The sequence below is a fragment of the Phyllostomus discolor genome, chromosome 4, assembly GCF_004126475.2.
Source record: "Phyllostomus discolor isolate MPI-MPIP mPhyDis1 chromosome 4, mPhyDis1.pri.v3, whole genome shotgun sequence".
Lineage (NCBI taxonomy): Eukaryota > Metazoa > Chordata > Mammalia > Chiroptera > Phyllostomidae > Phyllostomus > Phyllostomus discolor.
In genome coordinates, this window is record NC_040906.2 from 50,828,549 (window position 1) to 50,849,588 (window position 21,040).

Genomic DNA, 21,040 nt, shown 5'->3' on the forward strand with positions numbered 1-21,040 from the left:
GATATAAGCTTAAAATATTGTTTCTACACTTATTTAGCACCTACTATATATGGCAGGCAGTAGACCAGGCACCAGATGACAGAAATAAATAAAGACCTAGTCGGTTACCACAGGGACTTTGCAGTGTAATAAGGGGAAGTGAGAAATATAAACAGCAATAGATATGAGCCCTGGGAACAGCAGGGGCTGCAGCACAGCTAAAGAGACGCCGAGCGGAAGGGATGGGTCATTCTCTAAACATTTATCAAAGGCCTACTGTGTTCCTAATGCTAGGAATAGTTAAAAGGCAGTCCCTGTTTTCAAGGAGCTCACCACCTTCTAGAAGAGCAAGACAGATGAGTATGAAATGACGTGATACAAGGCATATGAGGACCTACATGGGATGCAGGGCTGACTCCAGCTGTAAACGAGTGGCTCCATAAAAGGCCGTGTACCAGCTGATATGAAAGAACCCTGTTCCTAGCACAGTCTGGATGGCCAGGGAGTTTCCTGGAGGAAGTGACGCCTGATTAGACACTTGGAGGACAAGTGGAAGTTGGCCAGGCAAGGGCACTTCAGACAGAGATAGCAGCCCACGCACATGCTTGGTGGAGTGAGAGTGCAGTACGTATTGAGGAGACTCGGCATGCCTTCCCCAAACACCCCCCAGGAGCTCCTGGGCCACAGGCCTCCCGTGGGCTTATCAGAAGCAGGCCCTGTGAAATGAGGCGGCCTGCTTGCTGAAACCAGCAGAAGTGACACTTGAAGAGAGTCAGGACTGAAAACAGCGCACACACGTACACACACACTGTTGCCGTTAGTGACCAGAAGCCCTAGACACACCCTGGATGGTGAGGACCAGGTCCTGAGCTGAGGATAAAAAGGGAGAGACTGGTAAATAAAAGAAAGCTGACCAACGACTGAAAATGGGAAACGAGAGCAGGCTGCCTCAGGAAAGGCCCCCCAAAATAAATCAGGTAAAGATGGAATCATAAAACTGATCCAATAATAACCTAATTAGTGACTTCCATGAAGGTAAGTTAGTAAGACTGCATGCAAAAATGAAAATAAAATGGAGAATGAGTAAATCCAATGTAACAAGTATAGTGGGCATCTGTCGTTTCTGCCTGCTTGGACCCACCCCATTCTTTGGTACCAAAGCCCCCTTTCCTGGGAGCACCCCCAACATGTGGCCCAGGTGGACCTGACCCTCCTGGCCCCCTACGGGTTTTATCCTCCTGGGAATGGGATCCAGGCCTGTCCCAGGTAGCTCATTCCCTCTGACCCAGTGATGGGTCGAGGCTCCGCCAGCACTTTCCCAGTGGAGTTCAAGGGAAGGAGCTCTTCCTCTTGGAGCTGGAAGCAGGTTGGATGTGAGCCTTGGATGCTGGAAACCATCTTCTTCAGTAGTGCGATGAGCTCTTAGTTACATCCTTTCAGTCCCTGGAGCCGATGTCCAGCCCCAGGGTTCTCCGTTATTTGAGCTAATTCCCCTTTTTGCTTGAGCTAATTTAAGTTAGAGTCTATTACTCATAACCCAAAAGGTCCTGGAAGACAGGGAACCTGCACTTGTTGCAACCCCACCCTGTGCGGGCACAGCGGTCACTTCATCTGTGTTTATTCAGAAGAGACGGTGCACTGGGAGATCAGGGAAGTGCCAGGGCTTTTGTGTTCTGAGACGGGCAGGAAGACAATTCAGCAGCTGATGAGTCTGACTGTACTGGCGATTACACTGCTGTTGACTGAGGTAAAATGTGAGGGTGCCAGACAAGTCAGGAATGAAGATATTTGATATTTTAGTGCAAAAACTCCAGAATAAACAAAATGTCAAAATTTAAAATACAGACAGGATCAGACCCTGCATTGCGTGACTCATCTCCACTCGCCCACCCTCATTCCCGCCTTACCCCTTGATGGCTCCATGCATCTTGTAAGATGTGTCACTTCCTGCCTGTGTTTCTGTCCTCAACAGCAAAACAATGCTTAAAATGGGTGTGACTCCTATACTCATATTTGGGGACACCAGGATAAAGTGGAGTCAGAAACTACCTAAAACCCGTGCCTCCTCCCTACAGAGGGAGGGACAGAGGGAGGGACAGAGGTGCACCCTGCACCAGTCTGTGATGAGATGGAGGAGGTCAGCTGCAGTGGGTGAGGGAACTCTGTCTCCACTACTGAGACAGCAAGAGGGAGTGGGAGGAGGGGGAGGGGACTGCCTGCCCTAGAAGATGGCCTTGCTCACCATTGTTATTAAAAACATCACACCCTTGCCCTGGCCGGGCGGCTCCATTGGTGGGAGCGTCATCCCATAAACCGAAAGGCTGAGGGTTCTATCCTCGGTCGGGGCATGTGTGGGAGGCAACTGATGTTTCTTTTCTCACATCGATGTCCCTCCCTCCCTCTTTCTCGCTCTCTCTCTCAAAAAAAAAAAAAATCAATAAACATATCCTTGTGTAAGGATTAAAAAGTTAAAAAAAAAAAGTCACCACACCCTCTCTAGTCCCCTGATGGAACTGGCCAAATCCCCTAAGGAGTTTTGAAGAAACCAGTAAGTAATGAAATGCACATTGTTTTCCCCCCCGTTCTTCTCTTTTCTCTGTCCTTTAATCCAGCCCCTTTTCCTAGGAGCCTGTGGGGCTAGTATCCCAGTTACAGAATTGTCCACATCGAGCTCTGTGCAAAGCACAGGGAGTGAGGCAGAAGTAAAAAGAACTAATGGGCTACCAACTCAGAACTAGACCACTCGGGAGAGATTCTGGACCTGAGATCTAGCCAAATTCTGCCACTAACCCATCAATGTTTTCATCTGTAAATTGAAGATAATATTTCTTGCCTTGCTATATCAAGGTCTTCCTGAAAAATAAAGACTACAAAACAAAGGACTTCAGACATAAGAAATTATTCTGTATGTTTAGCCAGAGAACTTTTCAAAAGTTATTTTTTATTTGCTTTTAATTTAACAAAAGTGTGGGGGAGCTATTGGCATTATCCATGGTTTGTACTGAATAAGAAAGCGTATCACTTCATTATCTACAGTAAAATAACCAAAATAGCTAACGTTTATGTGCTACATATCACATGAGGTTCACACATATTATCTCATTTAAAGGTAGAGGTTTTTTTAAAAAAAATAATGGAATTCAAAGAAAGTAAAAGGGATTTTATGCTTCTTCTGTTTATTGAGACTCATGTTTTTCATTTATTTATTAATCTGACAAATACTTTATGGAAAAATAAATAAGCATACAGACTTTACAAATTCTACATGTTCAAGGCCTCACTGGATTACTTCATGCTATCTTAGAAGACTTTGGAGTTTATTTATAAGAATGAAAACTGATTTAATGCATAATTTCATTTTACTGACCATAAGCCCACTCAGGCTCTGAACTCAATAGTCAAAGGCATTCCCCCTCCTGATACCTTGAAACCATGCAACTTTCTATATTCTGAGTCAAGGTAGTTTCACTTTTCCTGGAAAATCATCAAATGCCCTGATATGGCTTACACAAAGCAGGCACTCAAATAATATTTAGTTAACACCTACTATGTGTTAAGAACTGAGCTGCTAGTTGTTGATTCTATGGGGATAAATAAGGGACAGCTCTCACCCTTGAGATTATTGTTAAGTGACAAAAGCACACAAATGATTACAACACAACATGATTGGTGGCAACAGAAAGAAATGCAGAAAGTTTTGTGGGCACGTGAAGGATTCAAAACCTGTGGTACATTCTAGGACAGAAGAGTACAAAACCCACTTCACAGCAGGGAGGGGTGTTATCAGACTCAAGAGAAGGATCTGCAACCAAGCGAGAAAAACAAAACAAAACAAAACTGGGAAGAGTGGTGTTTGGAAACCTTATCAGGAAGTGTGGATTATCACACTCTTGAGAGATGTCCTTTTTACCCCAGAGCACAAGGCTTGGAGTCAGTGAAATCAATCATTGAGCCAGCTGGGAAGAACTGGCTGAATGCCACCTTCAGGGAATGGCTTGGGGGCAGGGGAGGGCGAGGAATTCTCTGCATAAGCACCCTTTAGCACGGCTGTAAGCAGCAGCTGACCTGACTAGGACACCCTCCACCCCCTGCCTTTCGCAGGTGTTCTGGTAGGAACCACCCCTCAAAGTCATTGAGTCTGGGGGAAAGAAAGGAGAGAGGAACACAGCACAACAGAAATTCTCAAATGAGTTAGAAAAATGAATTCTCTTTCATGCTAAGCCAAAGAGGATCCCTTTACTATACCAAGAAGGCTACAATTTCTTCACATTTAGTCTCTTATTTTGGCCACATCTCCATGAAATAAAAGAATTGACATTCATGTGGATTCAAGTTATTTGGAAATAGCCCCCTACCTTTCATACCAATAATCGTAATTGGTTTCCCACAGGTTATTTGAAGGCTGTGGACCATTGACACCTTATCCGATGAATAATTTGCCAAACCGTCAAAACGTGTTTGTTAGAACAAGCAGACACCAGCTGTGAGAAATCTGGGACCCAGACAAATTAACTGAACTCAGTGTTAGAATCAAGTCCAGAAGACCGCACTAAGGGCTTTGGTCAGAAGGTGACTTGTATACTTTATGACTCTTACCCACACAACAATACCGAAGAGGAAAGAATGATAGTGTTCATGTTTGTGAGAGATTTTTTACATATTAACGAGCTTTCCTGTACAATTTTTTTCCTGGCAAGGCCGGTGTCTCTTCCTAGCTATCAGCTCAGTCTCTTATCGCGCTTCAGACCTTTTGACTCAGGGAGAATAGCCCTAAGGCTCAGCCTGAGAACTCCACCAGTACTTCCTGGTAGCCTCAGATTCTCTGTGGAAGGTCCACCTGGAAGCCTCCCAGGGCAAGCCCTCCTGAGAAAAGAGGAGAGGATACCACCCAAAGAGTTCTGTGCGCTCCACCTCCAGTGCGCATGCGTTCCCAGCCCTGGCGGAGACCATCGCAGGAATTTAGCAAGAAGCCTGCAGAGTAATTGCTGCAGGGCTGACAGCTGTTAAGGACTGGTTAGGGAGGGTTCGCTTTCCACAGGCAACTGCATTTCTGAGAAAAGGGCCTGCTCTTGGTGGAAAACCACCGCCCCCAAAACTAGCAGCTATTTCTATTTCAAGAGAACAAGTTGTTGAGCCTGAAGTGGCTAGAGAGTTCCAAACTCCTTGATCTCCCACTGCTGGCACGTTCCAGCCACTCCGGACTCAGATGTGGGTCTGGACTATAAAATAAGCACTTGATGAATCTTCCCCTCCCCTCCTCCAACACACATGCTGAGAATACAGTGAACAGCCTTAGGAATTCTTCACAATCAAGGAGGAAGTTGGGGAGCTTTGGGTTTGAAAAATGAGGTCAACCGTTTACGGTGTACGCTTGGATATTCATTAATCACCTCGTATTTGGGAATGCTAGTAAGTACAAGTTCAGTAGCTGGGGCTTTAGAAGAAATGAAAGAGGCACAGATACCATCCCTACCCTGAAGGAGCATATGGCCTGAAATGAAAGCTAACCCCTTAGAATGATGAAAGACCAAAACAAGGCTGAGCACCACGCATGACTCAGAGATGGTGCCTGGTGGCACATATGAGTTCAGGGAGCAGAGTGGTCCCTGAAGGCTGGAGTGAGGTCCCCAGCCTCCCTTTCGTCAGGCCCTCTGTTAGATGCTGTCCTCTCAGGACTGTGTCCCACGCTTCCTGTCGGGTCTGATTCTTCTAGTTTGGTGGTTCCCAAGAGCCCACTTCAGGACTCCCAGTTGCTGCTCTGTACCCAACTTGAGGGAGTGTAACTCAGTGGGTCTCCTCTATTCTGCAGCATGTTAGAATCACCTGGGGAGCTGTAAAAACTACCTCTGCCCAAGTCCTGTCTCAGGCCGAGCAAACCAGACTCCCCAGGTGGGAGGCCCCAGCATCAGACTGAAATGCGCAGCAAGGTTGAGAACCACTGGTTTAAGCCATAGGGGGTAGTTTGCAGACTCACAGAGGAAAGCCACAGGAAGGGCCAGGTGCAGCTGCCCTTAGGGACAACCGGAACCAGGACACCGAATACAGTCAAGTTCCTCTCTGTCCCCTGCCCACTAGTCCCAGGTATCTGCCACCTCTTCTCAGACCAGTTCCTCCGGGACCTGGGAATCATCGCTTGTAGCAGCTCGGGCTCACACTTAGCAACTGCAGAGGAGAGGGTTTCCTTCTCTCAGTTCTGTCTCCAACCCTTCAAACCCCCAATTTTAAAAAGGGCAAAAACTGCGATTGGCCACCCCTTGACCTACGTTCAGATATTATCGTTGGTCCAGCTTGGTTCTCGTACTTGTTCCCACCCCTGAGGAGGATGCTGGGGAGACTGAAACAAAACCCAGCGGTGTAGGCATCACTTAGGAGCTTGTTAGAAATGGAAATTCAGGCCCCCCAGCTCAGACCTCCTGACTCAGAACCTGCATGCTAATAAGAGCCCCTCCCCCCGCCCGGTGATTCGTATGCAGCTGAAAGCTTGAGTGGGACTACTCTGTGCTCTGGCATCGGTTTCGCAGGTTGGCAAGAGTATACATATTCCTTTCTCTTGGTTTCACGTCAAAGCTGCAGAGAAATGATGTTACCACTTCCCCTCTGCTGCTTCTGACAGCAACACTACCATCACCAGGTCTTGCCTGGTTGGAGAGAAACCCAGCCAAGTTCCCTGCGCTCCTTTTTCTCCTTCTTCAAAATTGGCTCTGAGCAGGCACATGGGGTAGGGTTTGTGGTTCTGCTGCAGTAGCTGATATGGAAGAGAATGTGCTGCTCTGGGCCAAGTAGGGCCCAGCAGCTGGTGCTTATCAGCTGCACCCTATGATACACACAGATGTGTCCACGCTGACCTTCCTGGCTGAGGACATGTGAAAACTCAAAGCTTCTCATGGGAATGGAGGACAGGGCAAGGGATCAAGAAGGCTGATGTAGGTGCGATGGCATCCTGCCCACTGCCCTTGAGTAGAAAGCCCAGCATCACCATCAGTCACCAAGGAGGATCTGCCGCTGAAACCTGGAAGCCTAAACGTATCATCTAGGCATCCACTCACTCTTTTGCCTCGTGACACTCTAGATGCCCACTGGAGGGTACCATTTAAATGTTCAGTGGAACCCTGGCCAGGTGGCTCAGTTGGTTGGAGCATTGTCCCCTGCACCAAAAGGTTGTGGGTTCAATTCCCAGTCAGGGCACATACCTAGGCTGTGGGTTCAATCACTGATTAGGGTGTGTATGGGAGGCAACTGATCCACCTCTCTCTCTCTCTGTTTTTCTCCCTCCCTTCTTTCCTTTCCTCTCTCTCTAAAATCAATAAACATATCCTCGGGTGAGAATTTTTTTAAATGTGTATTAAATATGTGTATTTAATATTCCCTAGGCCCTGAGCCCACCTTCTGTGCCCAGACAGTCAACCAGTTTTTTCTGTAACCTTTTCCTTCCTGCACCCATTTCCTTTCCCACTCCAAGAGGAAAGGGTGAAAATTAGTGGCACTTAATAAATATTAGTTTAAGAAATAAATAAATGAATAAGTAAACAAATGAAATCTTTCATATTTTTGGAAGAAAGAGAGTTGAGCTTGGCTTTCATCTGCCCTGATGGATAAATACCTTCACTTCTGGGAAATTAAATAGAATGACCACATAAAAATCATCACTTCGTTTTTGTTTATATCGTTCCTTCATCTTCACCCTCCACAAACAAGAAGTCCTTTATATATTTGTATTTCAGAGCCTCAGACTTTTTATTCCCCCTAATATGAGCTACAGTAAAAGCCTGCCTTTGTTCTCCATGACTTCCTACCAGAAGTGCCTCTAAAACATGAAAGTAATTCCCCTCCCCCAGTTATTAGAGTACTTTCACCCCCAAAAGAGACGTTTCTATCCCCTTATTCTGGGGCAGAATTAGAACTGAGAGCTGGCTTAGCCACTTTATTTTGTAGAGGAGGCAACTAAATTTCAGGGAAGGGACCAGATCTGTCAACTTACAGCTAAGGAAGAGGCAGACGATGAGTTTCCTGAGTCCTGATCTTGTCCTTTCTCCTTTTGTACCACTATGTAGCCCGCTGACTGACAGCTGTCAGCCCTCAACTTAGGGGGACGGCACCGCCACTGTCCTGTGACTAGAAGGTGGCCTCTGACAGGGCCCCCTAAGTGTTCGGTCCTGCACCCCACCTCTAACAGAGTGCTGAGGTGGAAGGACCAGTAGGATTTAAGCGGCCAGTTCCACACCAGCCTTAAAGTTACAGACTTGATTTCCCAAAAGCCCCCCCTTTTTTTTTCTGTCTTCCTTATTCAGCCCAAGCAGCAATAGAGAGGATTTTGCTCAAACTTTCCAAAATAACTTCCTTTTGGGATGAGACCAAACATGTATAGCTTCAGGCCAAAGGAATATTGAGAAGTTTATGAGCCACTAAAAATAGACAGTTACAACAGAAACTCCCTCCTATTTCTGCCATATTTCCCGTTGGCTACACAAATACGAAGGCAGACTCTAGCCATGAAGGGTGGAAAAAAACACCCCATGCTTCAAGCTACAGTGTAATTAGATGGAAAATAAGTTTAAGAAAACAGTGCTGTTTCAGGAATAGTTCTGACCCAAACATCATACCTGGAAAATAGAGGACCCATTGGCACATCCTCTGGCCTTGAACCCTTCCTCCCACAGCCAAAGAGGGGCAGAGGCTGGAGTAAGGGCTGCACTCGCCCCCAGCCAGAATGGCCAAGCCACCACAGGCCTCTGCCCACTAGCTGGATCCCACCTCTTTTGGGAATGGCAGCCAGATTTAATCATGGTGTTGGTCCAAGAACAGCCCGGAACAATTCCAACAGGGCAAAGGGTTTCTTTGAAGCATGTTTTGGCTGGATATCCAGAGTATACCTTGCCTTCTGCCTAAAGTAGGTCTGTACCTGGCTGCTTTAAGGATTTTGATTCACTTCATTCACTTTATAGAGCCTGAAAAATAACCAAGTTAGGTATGGTCTTTGGATCCCAATGTACCTGGTTTCTTGCCAGCCACATACCAAGAATCCTGAAATACCTGCCCCTGGGGTGAGGGCTGTCACTTGGAGACTTGAGTTACTACAGTGTCCACAAGGCCTGTATGACACTCTACATGGCACTGGGATGAAATGACAGGATCCCACTGAGTGCATAAGAGAAAGCAGCTGTAGGTTTGGTTGGTCCTGAAACCAATGACCTTAATGGCCCTTGGGCTATTGCAGTTATGCTATGAAATATATGAAGTTACACAAAGTAAGAAAAAGAATAACAGAGGTCTGTGGAAGAGAAGGTGTATCTTTTCTATCCACTTTGTCCAGAAGGTGAGTAGGATCCTGATATGACCCTCCAGATTCTGGTTCTCCCCCAAGGAATAATTTAAAACTGTGCGTGTTCCAACATCACCTGGGCACTTCCTGTACTTGAACTCCGTGTACATACTCTGCAATGAGTAGTATCTCACCATTGTTAAGATGGCTCTAGTTTACTTTTAAAGACTCCCGAAAGAGGAGAAACAGCACTTTCCTTAACTAGCCATTAAGAGCTCTTTAGAGAAAGTAAAATCATTCTTATTCCTAATCCAAATCCCTCCTGCTGGCATTTAAATCCATTTCTTCTCTTTGGTTCTTATTAAAGAAAGGAAATACCTGGACTCCCTCCTGTGCTTACTGAAGATGTTGTCTCAGGTTTCCCATTTTATTTTATTTTTTACCTTCTTATCCATCTTTCTTGAGTCCTCTTCAAATTCTTCATCTCCCTTTCTTATGAAGTCCAGAAGTAGTCACAATACCTGAAATTGGACACCAGTGCCTATAATATATGTCATATTATATAATAAATAAATATTATAGAATTATATATATATATTTAAAAATCTCTTTTTTTTTAACCCCTTTCACCCATTTCTCTTGCCTTCCTCACTCTCCACTTCTGGAAACCATCAATCTGTTCTCTGTATCTGTGAGGTAGTTTTGTTTTTGTACTAGATTCCACATATGAGAGACCGCACAGTATTTGCTTTTCTCTAACTTCACTTAGCATAATGCCCTTCATATTGTTGCAAATGGCAGGGTTTCATTCCTTTTTATGACTGAATAATATTCATTTGTGTATGTTTGTAGTAATTTCTTTAGCCATTCATTTATCTATGGGCGTGTAGTTTGTTTCCATATCTTGGCTGTTGTAAATCATGTTGCAATGAACATGGGGGTGCATATAACTTTTCAATTCCAGAAGTAGATCTGCTGACTCATATGGGCATTCTATTTTTAATTTTCTTGAGGAACCTCCATACTGTCATTCATGGTACCTGCAACAATCTTCATTCCCACCGACAGAGCACAAGGGTTCCCTTTCCTGCATATCCTCACCAACATTAGTTATTTCCTGTCTTGTTGATCACAGACATTCTAACAGGTGTGAGGTGGTATCTCACCGTGGTTTTAATTTGTCTTTCCCTGACAATTAATGAGGTCAGTTATCTTTTTGTATACCTCTTGGCCATATGTTGGTCTTCTTTGGAAAAATGCGTATTCACATCTTCTGCCCATTTCTAAAGTAGGATTACTTGATTTTTTTTTTTGCCATTGGTTTGTATGAGTTCTTTATATATTTTAGAGATTAGCCCCTTATCAGACATGCGACTTGCAAATATTTTCTTCCAGTAAGTTAACTTTTTATTTTGTTGACACTTTCCTTTGCTATACAAAAACTTCTTAGTCTGATGCAGTCCCACTTGTTTATTTTAGTTGTTGCTGCTTTTGCTTTTGGTATCAGATTAAAAAAAATCATTGCCATGACATGAATCAAGGCATTTACTGCCTATGTTTTCTTCTAGGAGATTTATGGTTTCAAGTTTTACATTCAAGTTTTTAATCTTTTGACATAAATGTTGTGTATGGTATAAGACAGTGACTGAGCTTCATTCTTTTGCATATGGCTGTCCAATTTTCCCAATACCATTTATTGAAGAGACTGTCCTTTCCCCATTGTATATTCTTGGCTCCTTCCTTGTAAAATAATTGACCGTATATGTGTGGGTTTATTTCTGGGCTCGCTATTTTGTCCCATTGATCTATGCTTAGTTTAGTGCCAATGCCATACTGTTTTAGTTATTACAGCTTTGTGATATAGTTTTAAACCAGGAGTTTAAAAAAACCTACAGTTTTATGTTTCTTTCTCAAGATTGCTTTGGTTACTTGGGGGTCTTTGTAGTTCCATACAAATTTTAGAATTATTTGCTTTATTTCTGTGAAAAATGCCTTTGGAATGCTGATAGGGATAGGGATTACATTGAATCTGCAGATTGTTTTAGGTAGTATGGACATTTTAACAATAACAATTCTTCCAATCCATGAGCATGGAATATCTTTCTATTTATTTATGCCTTCTTCAATTTTTTATTGCTGTCTTATAGTTTTCAATGTACAATTCTTGCACCTCCTTTGTTAAATTTATTCCTAGGTATTTTATCCTTTTTTTTTTTAATGATTTTGTTTATTTTTAGAGAGAGAGGAAGGGAGCGAGGAAGAGAGGGAGAGAAACATCAGTGTGTGGTTGCCTCCCATGTACCCCCTACTGGGGACCTAGCCTACAACCTAGGTATGCACCCCAACTGGGAATCTAACTAGCAACCCTTTGTTTCACATGCCAGCACTCAATCCACTGAGCCACACCAGCCAGGGAGATATTTTATTCTTTTGATGCAATTGTAAATGGAATTGCTTTCTTAATTTCCCCTGTCTGATAGTTTATTATTAGTATATAGAAATGCAACATATTTTTGTGCATTGATTTTGTATCTTGCAACTTTACTGAATTTATTAGTTTTAAGAGTTTATATAATCTTTAAAAATGATTTTCATTTGCACTATCTCATTTGAACCTTAAAACCACCATTCTGTGAGATCAGTGAGCAGCTGTTATGATCTCTATTCTGTAGATTAGACAACTCAGGAAGTTGAAGTGAATTGCCCAGAGCCACAAACCTAGTAAGTAGTTAAACAAGGAGTCAAACTCAAGGCTTCTTATCTTTTGTGGATAAGCCCTGCGTTGCATATGGACTGTGTGGACCAGGCCCCTATCTACCTAGACCTGGCCCGTCCATCCATTGCTTCTCTCCACTCTTTTCACACTCGTGTCAGAGAATGTCCAACACTCCCTTCCACTTGTTGTTTACTCCTGCAGGGCAAAGACTTGATCTTCAAATCCCACCTTGCAGGTGGTTTAGTCCCTGCAAGTGCTCAAAAGGCTTAAGAAGAGTGAACGAATAATGAATGATTTAAGTAGTACAAATGAATGAATGAATGACAAAAGCATCATGGGGAGGCATGGAGAAGGTGTTTGTATCAATCAGTTCTACTACAATGAGGCAAATAGACTTCATAGAATAAAAGGTACAATTCCACAACTAGAGCATTAAATGAAAGTTTCACCTTAAAAATTTCATGAAACTCTACTACTCACAGTATATTATCCAGCATTATAACATTCAAATTATAAGCAAATATTCCTGTGGTTGTAATATATTAAAAAATTATTTAATACTGTAAATATTAAATAAACTATTTTGAGTCATTTCAAATCTAGGAAATTCTTTTCTCATGTAATAAATAGCCATATTCTCCGTGGTAAAATGGCTCCTCTTTTCTTTTTCCAGGACGTTTTCAAACAATAAATATCTAATCTATCACTAAGTACACGGCAAATGTTTATTGCTCATATTGATGGGTCACATTTTTATTCCCAACTTCCCATAGAAAGCGAAATAGGATAAGCCAGAGTAGCACTTACAGAGCACAGCCATCGATTTTTGTCCTGCAAGAGATAACAGTGTATTAGAAAGCCCAACCTCTGTTTACAGAGTGACCTAGCTTTTAACTTCTTTATGGCTTGGGAGAAGTTATAGTTTAGATAGTAAAAACTAAATATTGGAGCTACAGTTCACAACTAAAAGCACAGTTTTAATCTAAGCACCACATATAGCTGAGAAATGTATGTCCTCAATGACATGCTGTAAAAATGGTCTTATTCTCTGCCTGAAGAAAACAAAACCTCGAATGCAGTTGCTTAGTCACGTGTTGTGAGCAAACCAGGAGCCGATAATGTATGTGCTCACAATTAATGCAAGTCTTAAAAACCAAGTACTTATAACATTTAAATTTTCTTCCTGTTTTTATTCATTGTAAAAACTGAATAGAAGTAGTAGTGTTTGATGTTATTTCCAAAATGCCATTATAGGATTAAAAGGGAAAAAGGCAAAGGCTGAGTAATTGTTTATGTAATTATTTATGGCTTCGTATCTAAGATCAATTTTTTAGAAGTCCTACAAAGGGAGAAGGGAAGTGGTTATTTCCTGTACACAAAACTTGCTTTGTCACAATCAGCAATTTGGAGGCAGTAATAAGCAGTATAGAACTTGCTGTTTTCTCCACCAGAGAGGACAACTCCCTAAAGACTGGGGAGTGTCCTCAGCCACTTTGAACGGGGCTCTTTGGTTTTGACGAGCCCGAAATCATCGTGGTGCTCAGCATTGCACAAGGGGAGGAAATTTCTCGCATTTTCAATCCTCACAACTTGCAGATTCCCTTAATTTTGAGAGAGGTCCAAAGTAAAGAAGAGAGCATGGAACATTTCCCACAAATGAAAAACTTAATTGTAAGCTAAAATGTCATAGCTGGACTACAAATTGATACTCAAGATATCTTAGTGAGCTAGAGAGAGAGCTCAATAACCATTGAGGGTTAGCCACCTGAGTTGTGAGTAACCAAAGGCTGGCTTCCTAAAGGTACTACACTTGCTTGCTGTAAGGTGCTGGGCATTTGGAGGTGACTCTATCATTCCATTGTAAGGTTCCTGTGCAAAGACTTGACTAAGAAACCAAGTGAAAACCAGAAGGCTAGGTCATGGCCAGTGTAAGTTCAGCCCTTTGTTTAGACAAGTCAGACTCCAGGCACAATGGGGCTCAGGAACCTGTCAAGGATAGGTATGTGTAGGCAGCGGAAAAGCAAATGTACAGGCGAGATGACTGGATTCAATGCCTACTGTCTCGAATTGGGTCATGTGTGAAGCATGTTCTGAGAATGTAGATGGGGTCAAAGTTCAGCAGTACCAAAAGGATAAGGAGGAACAGACAGTATCCTCACTAGGTTGGAAGTTCAAGAGTTTGGGAGGCACCACCCCAGACACAGAGCATTGGTTAAAGGAAGTGAAACCAACAAAGTGGAATAGGCTGGCAGGTAGGTTTGACCTTAGCTCATATCATCCTTCTCCCCTGAAACCAAACACCCAAGCCACTTTGAACACTTCGATACTTTCTGAAAAAGCTAAACTTTCTTTCCCTTGCTTGCTTGCACATGCTGCTACCTCTACCTGGAAGGTACATAATTGCCCCACCCCGCCCCACCCTCCACACAGTCAGGAATCAGTTTTTATGGAAAGCCTTGCCTGATCTGTGCCTCGCCCCAAGATTGGATAAGGTGTTCCTTCGCATGTCCCTCTCCATCCCCCCCTCCAAAGAAATACCACCAGTACTGGAATTGTATATCTTACAGGAGTTCAACTTACTTTTTCGTTTCTTTCCCTCCCTCCCTCCTTCCTTCCTTCCTTCCTTCCTTCCTTCCTTCCTTCCTTCCTTCCTTCCTTCCTTCCTTCCTTCCTTTCTTCCTTCCTTCCTTCCTTTTCTCCTTCTCCTTCTCCTTCTTCTTCTTCATCTTCTCTCTCTCTCTCTCTCTCTCTCTCTCTCAGGAAGGGATGGGGAAAGAGAGAAACAGAAACATCGATTTGTTGTTCCTCCCATTCCATGCATTCGTTAGCTGATTCTTATACATCCCTGAGCAGAGATCGAACCCACAACCTTGGTGTTTTCGGACAATACTTGGTCCAAAGCTCAACCTTATTTTTAATTAACAGGGAACACTTTCCTCAAAAGAAATCTTATTCAGAGTCTGATGCAAAAGAGCGGGCAAGAGAAGGAGGGAGAACAAAGCCCCATCTGCTTGGTTTCACTGCTTACACACGGAAGTTGAGAAATTTCCAAGGAAATTTCCCAGGAAAGGTTAAAGGGGGTTGAAAGTGCTTTGAAAATCCTAAGCCTAATATACATAGAATATAGACATTCTTCATTTACAGCTGTCCCATGAAGTACTTGTTTATATTAATACTATTAATCACTGACACAGTCCCAATCTACATGGCCTGACACCAAATCATCAGCTATGGACAACCAGGGTAGCTGTCCCAGTGCGCACTCAATGAAGTAACCGCTGCACACACACTAAATCTACCCACTAGAAACCCTCCATTGGTGTGCATGTTCTCCATGCTATGAGCCACTACCACTGGGCTCACACTCCCCTGATTTAACAACCTCACTTCGACCTAATGTGTACTTCCTTCCTGTCATCGCTTTACATTGTGATGGACACCCATCATGGCCCACAGAGTATGAAACAATGGAGCCGGGCCTCCCAAGAAGCAAAGGAAGTGGTTCACGTAGGACTTTGAAGGCAAGTTTTAGGGTACCTCATGTCACCTCCAAAGAAGCGGCTGAGAAAACTGTTAAATATCACAATCAGGAGCCAATTAGGGATGAGTGTATGTCATAGACATCACAGTGCCCTGGGAGGATTAACCTAGGATTGTACGAATGAGAGTTGGAAAAACTGAAAGTGTGTTTGCCAGGGCACCAGGACTGAGACATAGCTCCATGCGGACCCCACCAGAGCGACTTTGCATTCCAAGGGCCTGGGAAGAAAGGTCTCCACAGAACCAGACAAGTGGGGCTTGGATGCTAACTGCAGAGCAACTGGGCAGCAGGTGCAGAGGGGTATGGTGGCAGGGTGGACCTCAGTTAACAGAGGTCTCCCTGCCCAGAGCTGGAGCTGGGCGCAGTCCAGGGCCCAGGCTCCTCCCAGGGCTTAGAGTAAATGCAGCTCCATTGTGCACAGTACGACCGCCAGGAAAGTCAATGGAGGGACATTTGAAGCCTGATGCTCAGGGCTTGTAAGATATTTATCTCCCTCTGACTTGAGTGGCTTTCTCAGTCCCAGAAAGAAAATGAGCATTATGAAAGGGCCTTAATTGGCCTGGACAGTGCCAGTAGTAACATAAGTTACCATGGTAGCTAATGCACACATTTCCTTCTCAATAAATGGTACCTCCTTATCTGTTTTCTAAACAGAATGCATGAAAGAAGAAGAAGAAGAAAAGGCAAAGCTACACCTCCTGCAAAAGATGCCACTTCCTTCTGCTTTGGCTTTTCTGGATTCTAACTGTTGCCTGAGAAGCTGCCCTCTGATGATTATTTGGATCTCAAAGAGCAAACAGCCCTTACTTCATCACAGATGCGGAAGGCCAGGCAAGGGAATATTTGACTCCCTTTAACTGCTGTAAGGTGGAGGACACTTTGAGGCACCAGAGGGAATTGGGAGAATTATTCAGAGTCCACTTATGATGACATTTACAGTAATTATGGAAGAAGAAATGGAAACAGGAAAAGCTTTTTGAAATGATGATCTTACAACATTTTAGCATGACATTATGTGTGGATGCTTTTAAAACTTCTTTGGTGGAGACAATATGGAATCAGAACCCAACTAAAGATGAAAGGGTTTGGGAGGGGGGAGGGGGTATGAACTTACTTCTTTGTTTCATTGGTTCTGCTCCAGTCTTTCTCCTTCACAGAAACCAGACACAGGGGGGAGAAAAACCTCTGAGGTCATCTTATCGATGCCCTGCAGGGTCAGCGCCAGTCTATTCTCCTTAGCCTGAGTGAAGTGCTTTATTCAGGCAATTTTGAAAGGATTTCAGCAATGCAGTTCCCATCATTTCCTTTGGCAATTTTTAGTATTCACAGCCTTGAGCAAAGGTTTAGTAGGTTTTTTGTTGCTTTTTACAGAATGGCAGGCAGATAATGGCTGTTGGGACAACGATGTGCAGGCTCTGCTGTTGGCAGAAAGACCACATGTGTCATAGGGACCTCACCAAGAGCGGGCTCCCAGGGTGCCTCGGTGTGGAGGGTGCTTTCACGTTGTCGTGGAACTGTAGACAATTTTGTTTTCTTCCTTTTCACATTTTGTCTTACAGTCTGGAGGGAGGAATTTGTCAGGTGCTGCAAGCCCACATTTATCAGCTGGGGAAAATCTCCCAAGCCCCCTGATAAGGAACAAAACCAGACAGGAAATCCGCAGACTGGTGCGTGGCCCAGCACGAAAGCCTCTGCCCAGAGCACCGTCGGTGACTAACCCGGGCCAGTCAGATTCTGTCTCTTGCAGAATCTTCAATATGAGATATAAGAACACTGATTGGCAGTGTGTAGAGAGACTTCACAGGGAAACCAGCATTAGGAGTAAACAGAACTCGTGAGTATCCCTGAGCTGTGCACCAGCAGAAATCCCTGAGGCAGAAAAAAGGGTACAGGATGAAGCATGGTTCAGGTGGAAGGTAGGAGCTGGGAAAGTCCAAGGAAAGACAAGAACTGCTCCGCCCCTGTAATGGTGGAGATTCCAAATGTCACCCTGACGGAGTGGCAATATAGACCCCAGAGAAATCTTAGTTCTTTCCAATTCCTGACCTCTACGTCCTCTTCCATGAGGACCCTCTGCCCTTTAGTCTGGGCTCTTGTGGGACCCCCATTTCCTACATTGCTGCATCTGTCTTTAAAACATCCCCCATTACCTAAAAGAATGTCTACTCCCTCAGAGCCTGAGGAGCCAACCCCGACTTCTGCCCCAACTACACCTGGACATGGACTTGGGTTAAACACGGGAAGCAATGAGAGTAGAAAGAGGGTTCTGGTGCAAACTCTATAGGACATAAGTACAATTTGGGAAGCCAAGTTCTAAAAACTCATTACTGAGCCTACTTTTGGTCTTTGGCCTCTACGGGGGATGGAGTAAACATCTGGAGTAGATGTTTAGTGTGTGGCAAAACAGGAAGAGACTCTCTCTCACATGGGCCCCTCAAGATGGACTCTGGACAGGCTGGTGCATGACTCTGAATGGAAGCTTTCTGGGACAGGCAGGTGAAGCAGGGGCAGAGTCATAGGACTGCCCAGTCCTTGTCACCTCTTCCCCTCTGGCAGCAAGTCAGGGAAGCCACAGACCCAGGAGCCAGCACTGCACAATTCCAGGGTGAATGAGGCCCTGGAGATGCACAAGACAGCCCTGCGCATAGCCCTTCCGGATGCCCACTGGCAGGAAAGCATGCTCCCTCAGCAGCTGCAGACCCTGAGCCTGCCCCCACCCATCCTGCTTATCTCCAACCTGTGCCATCCATCTCTCTGTGCTTCCAAGGATAGCCTGGGCCTGATCACTTTCCAAACACCAGGGTCATCCTGCTCAACTTCCTTTCCCCCACACCCACGACAGCCCCTTTCACTGTGACACAGGAGGAACCCAGGCCAACAGCATGAGCTGACCACGACTTTTAGCCACTAACCAATGGCAACTCTTCCTCCTCTGAGTAAGAGGCATGTGATGCAGGACCTCCCTAGGGGACTGGGGAGCTCAACTCCTGTATTCCTGTTGCTTTTTTTTTTTTTAGAGAGAGGAAGGGAGAGAGAAACATCAATTTGTTGTTCCACTTATTTGTACACTTACTGGTTGCTTCTTGATCGAGCCCTGACCCACAACCTTGGTGTATCAGGATGGTGCTCTAACCAGCTGGTCCATTCAGCCCAGTTTGCTCTTTAATCATTTTTTAATTGAGTTTTAGAAACAGGGAAAATGAAATATTGATTTGTTATTCCACTTATTTATGCTTTCATTGGTTGGTCCTTATATGTGCCTTGTCCTGGGATCGAACCAGCAACCTTGGTATATGGGGACAGCACTCTAACCCAGTGGTCCCCAACCTTTTTGGTACCAGGGACCAATATCATGGAAGACAATTTTTCCATGGGCCAGGGATTGGGGGCCCCTGTTCTAACCAACTGAGGTACCTGGCCAGGGTACCCAGTTTGTACTTTTATCAAAAGAAATAGGGGGCACTAAGGAGGGAAGACCAGTACAGAGCAAGTACATCTATCATTAAATTTCTTTACAGCAACTCATTACCAAAATAAATTGGAAATTCTGGCCAGGTGGCTGAGTGGGTTGGAGCATCATCTCATACACCGAAAGTTGCAGATTCCATCCCCAGTTGGGAGTGCGTGCAGGAGGCAACTGATCAGTGTTTCTCTCTCCTGTCCATCTCTCTCTCTCTCTCTCTCTCTCTCTCTCTCTCTCTCTCATCAATAAACATATCCTGGGATGAGAATTAAAAAAAAAGAAATAGGGTAACTTCAAAAGCAAAGATGCAACTTACTAGTGTGATTACGTGCAGTCACAAAGTAGAGAAAGGTGATTGACTTCTTGTGGTTTTTTTAAGTTTCAAATCTAGTGCTTGTAAAGTGCACTCTTTTAGGAGAAAGTGGATGACAAAGGTGCCTACGACTGGGGAAATGTTTTAGAATTTTTTTTCCCAATGGAGATTTTTAGAGTAAGCAATTCCAGAAGTTTTCTGGAATTTGTGGCCAAAAAGTAGGTGGGGCTGAAAGCAGCCCCTCTTTTATCCAAGTGCTGAATTCCTTAAATATCTATGCACAGTTTTGTTCCCAAAATACAGTTATGAGTTCAAGGTGGCCCATTGTTCAGACCCTGCATGCTGGAGCTGTCTTTTGGCTGTGGATTGCCCTGGAGTTCTGGGACCCGGCAGGCAAGACCTCACAGTCCACCGTGCAAGCTGGCTTGGGGTGCCTGTCTGCAAAGCCACTCGGCCAGGGCACTTCCAAGGAGAGAACTGGGATGGAGTGGGCACACTCGGGCCTGCTTACTCACGAAGTGCATCCCCTGGGAGTTTGTGTTTAACTGACACACCCTGCTTCCACCCTCAAAGCCAGGGCGGATTTACCGAAAGCTATGGGAATGCCTGCAAGTTGCAGGAAGGTCCTCTGCTCCTAAAGCTGGACTGGAGAAAGGGCATTGTGTTGTAAGAGAATGAGTTAACTGGAACTGCTGGTGGGGAGAAAAGGAATTCTTGCCCTCACTCGAAACTTAAAAACACTTTCACCTGCTTGAATGAAGCTGGAAACCAGGCAGCTTGTTGACCATGCATGCACACTGTGATTTCAGCGCAGACCTCTTCCCAGAGCTCAGCTTGCTTGCAGTGGGACTTTGCAATGCGTGGCTTCCCATCCTGACGGCTACATTCCCATGCTTTGGCTCTCTGAAATTCTTTTGCAAAACAGAGCCTCAAATCCCCCACTTGATGGTCTATCAAGATTCTATATAAGGATTTAGAACAAGGCTCAGCATTCACTAGAATCGCCTGGCCTTCTTTTCTCTCTTTGGATTGCTATGTTAATGAATCTGTTGGACCTACAAGCTCCTACGCAGTGGGAGAGCCCTGCAGCTGAACTCTATCTGTCCCACTTAGAAAGGAAGAGAGGCCCTGGCCTGGCAAAGGGGGTCAGGGAGTTTAGGAAACCTTCCAAGACTCAGATCATTGTGTGGAGATGTAAAAGATCACAGCTCTCCTGGTTATTGCCAGTGATAAATGGCTGGGCGTGCAGTTCTCTACCACAAGAATTGCTGAAATTGAGGAAGCCTCCTGGAATGAACAGCAATTGAGGAGGAAGCGAGAGGCCTGTGACAGAGTGACCTTAGTGGCAGAAAAGCCATGTGTCACATTGCTGCAATAATTTACAGCACATATTTCTCTGTCTGCGATTTGCCTTTAAATAGAAATTGCAGACGATGCAAGCTCAGAAGCATCAAGTCTAAGTGCAAAGCCCTGCCAGTGGGAAACTACAGGGAAGGGTGCACAGTCTTGGGGCTGTGCGTAGAGGAGCCCCGCTGTTAGCGTTTCATCTGCTATTTTGTAATGAACAGTGGATTTGTGAAAGTTATAGCTGGAAATGAGCAGCTTCTATAGAACAGAACATGGGCCATCTCTAAGGTTTTCAACCAACTCACGATTCTCAGCTCGGCACTGTGCCTGAATTCTCCTAAGCAGCTCAGACCCTGAGCCCATTTCTTAGTTCTCACAGGTGTCCCAGGTCTCCAAGAGGAACAGCAGTGTCCACTAGTCTG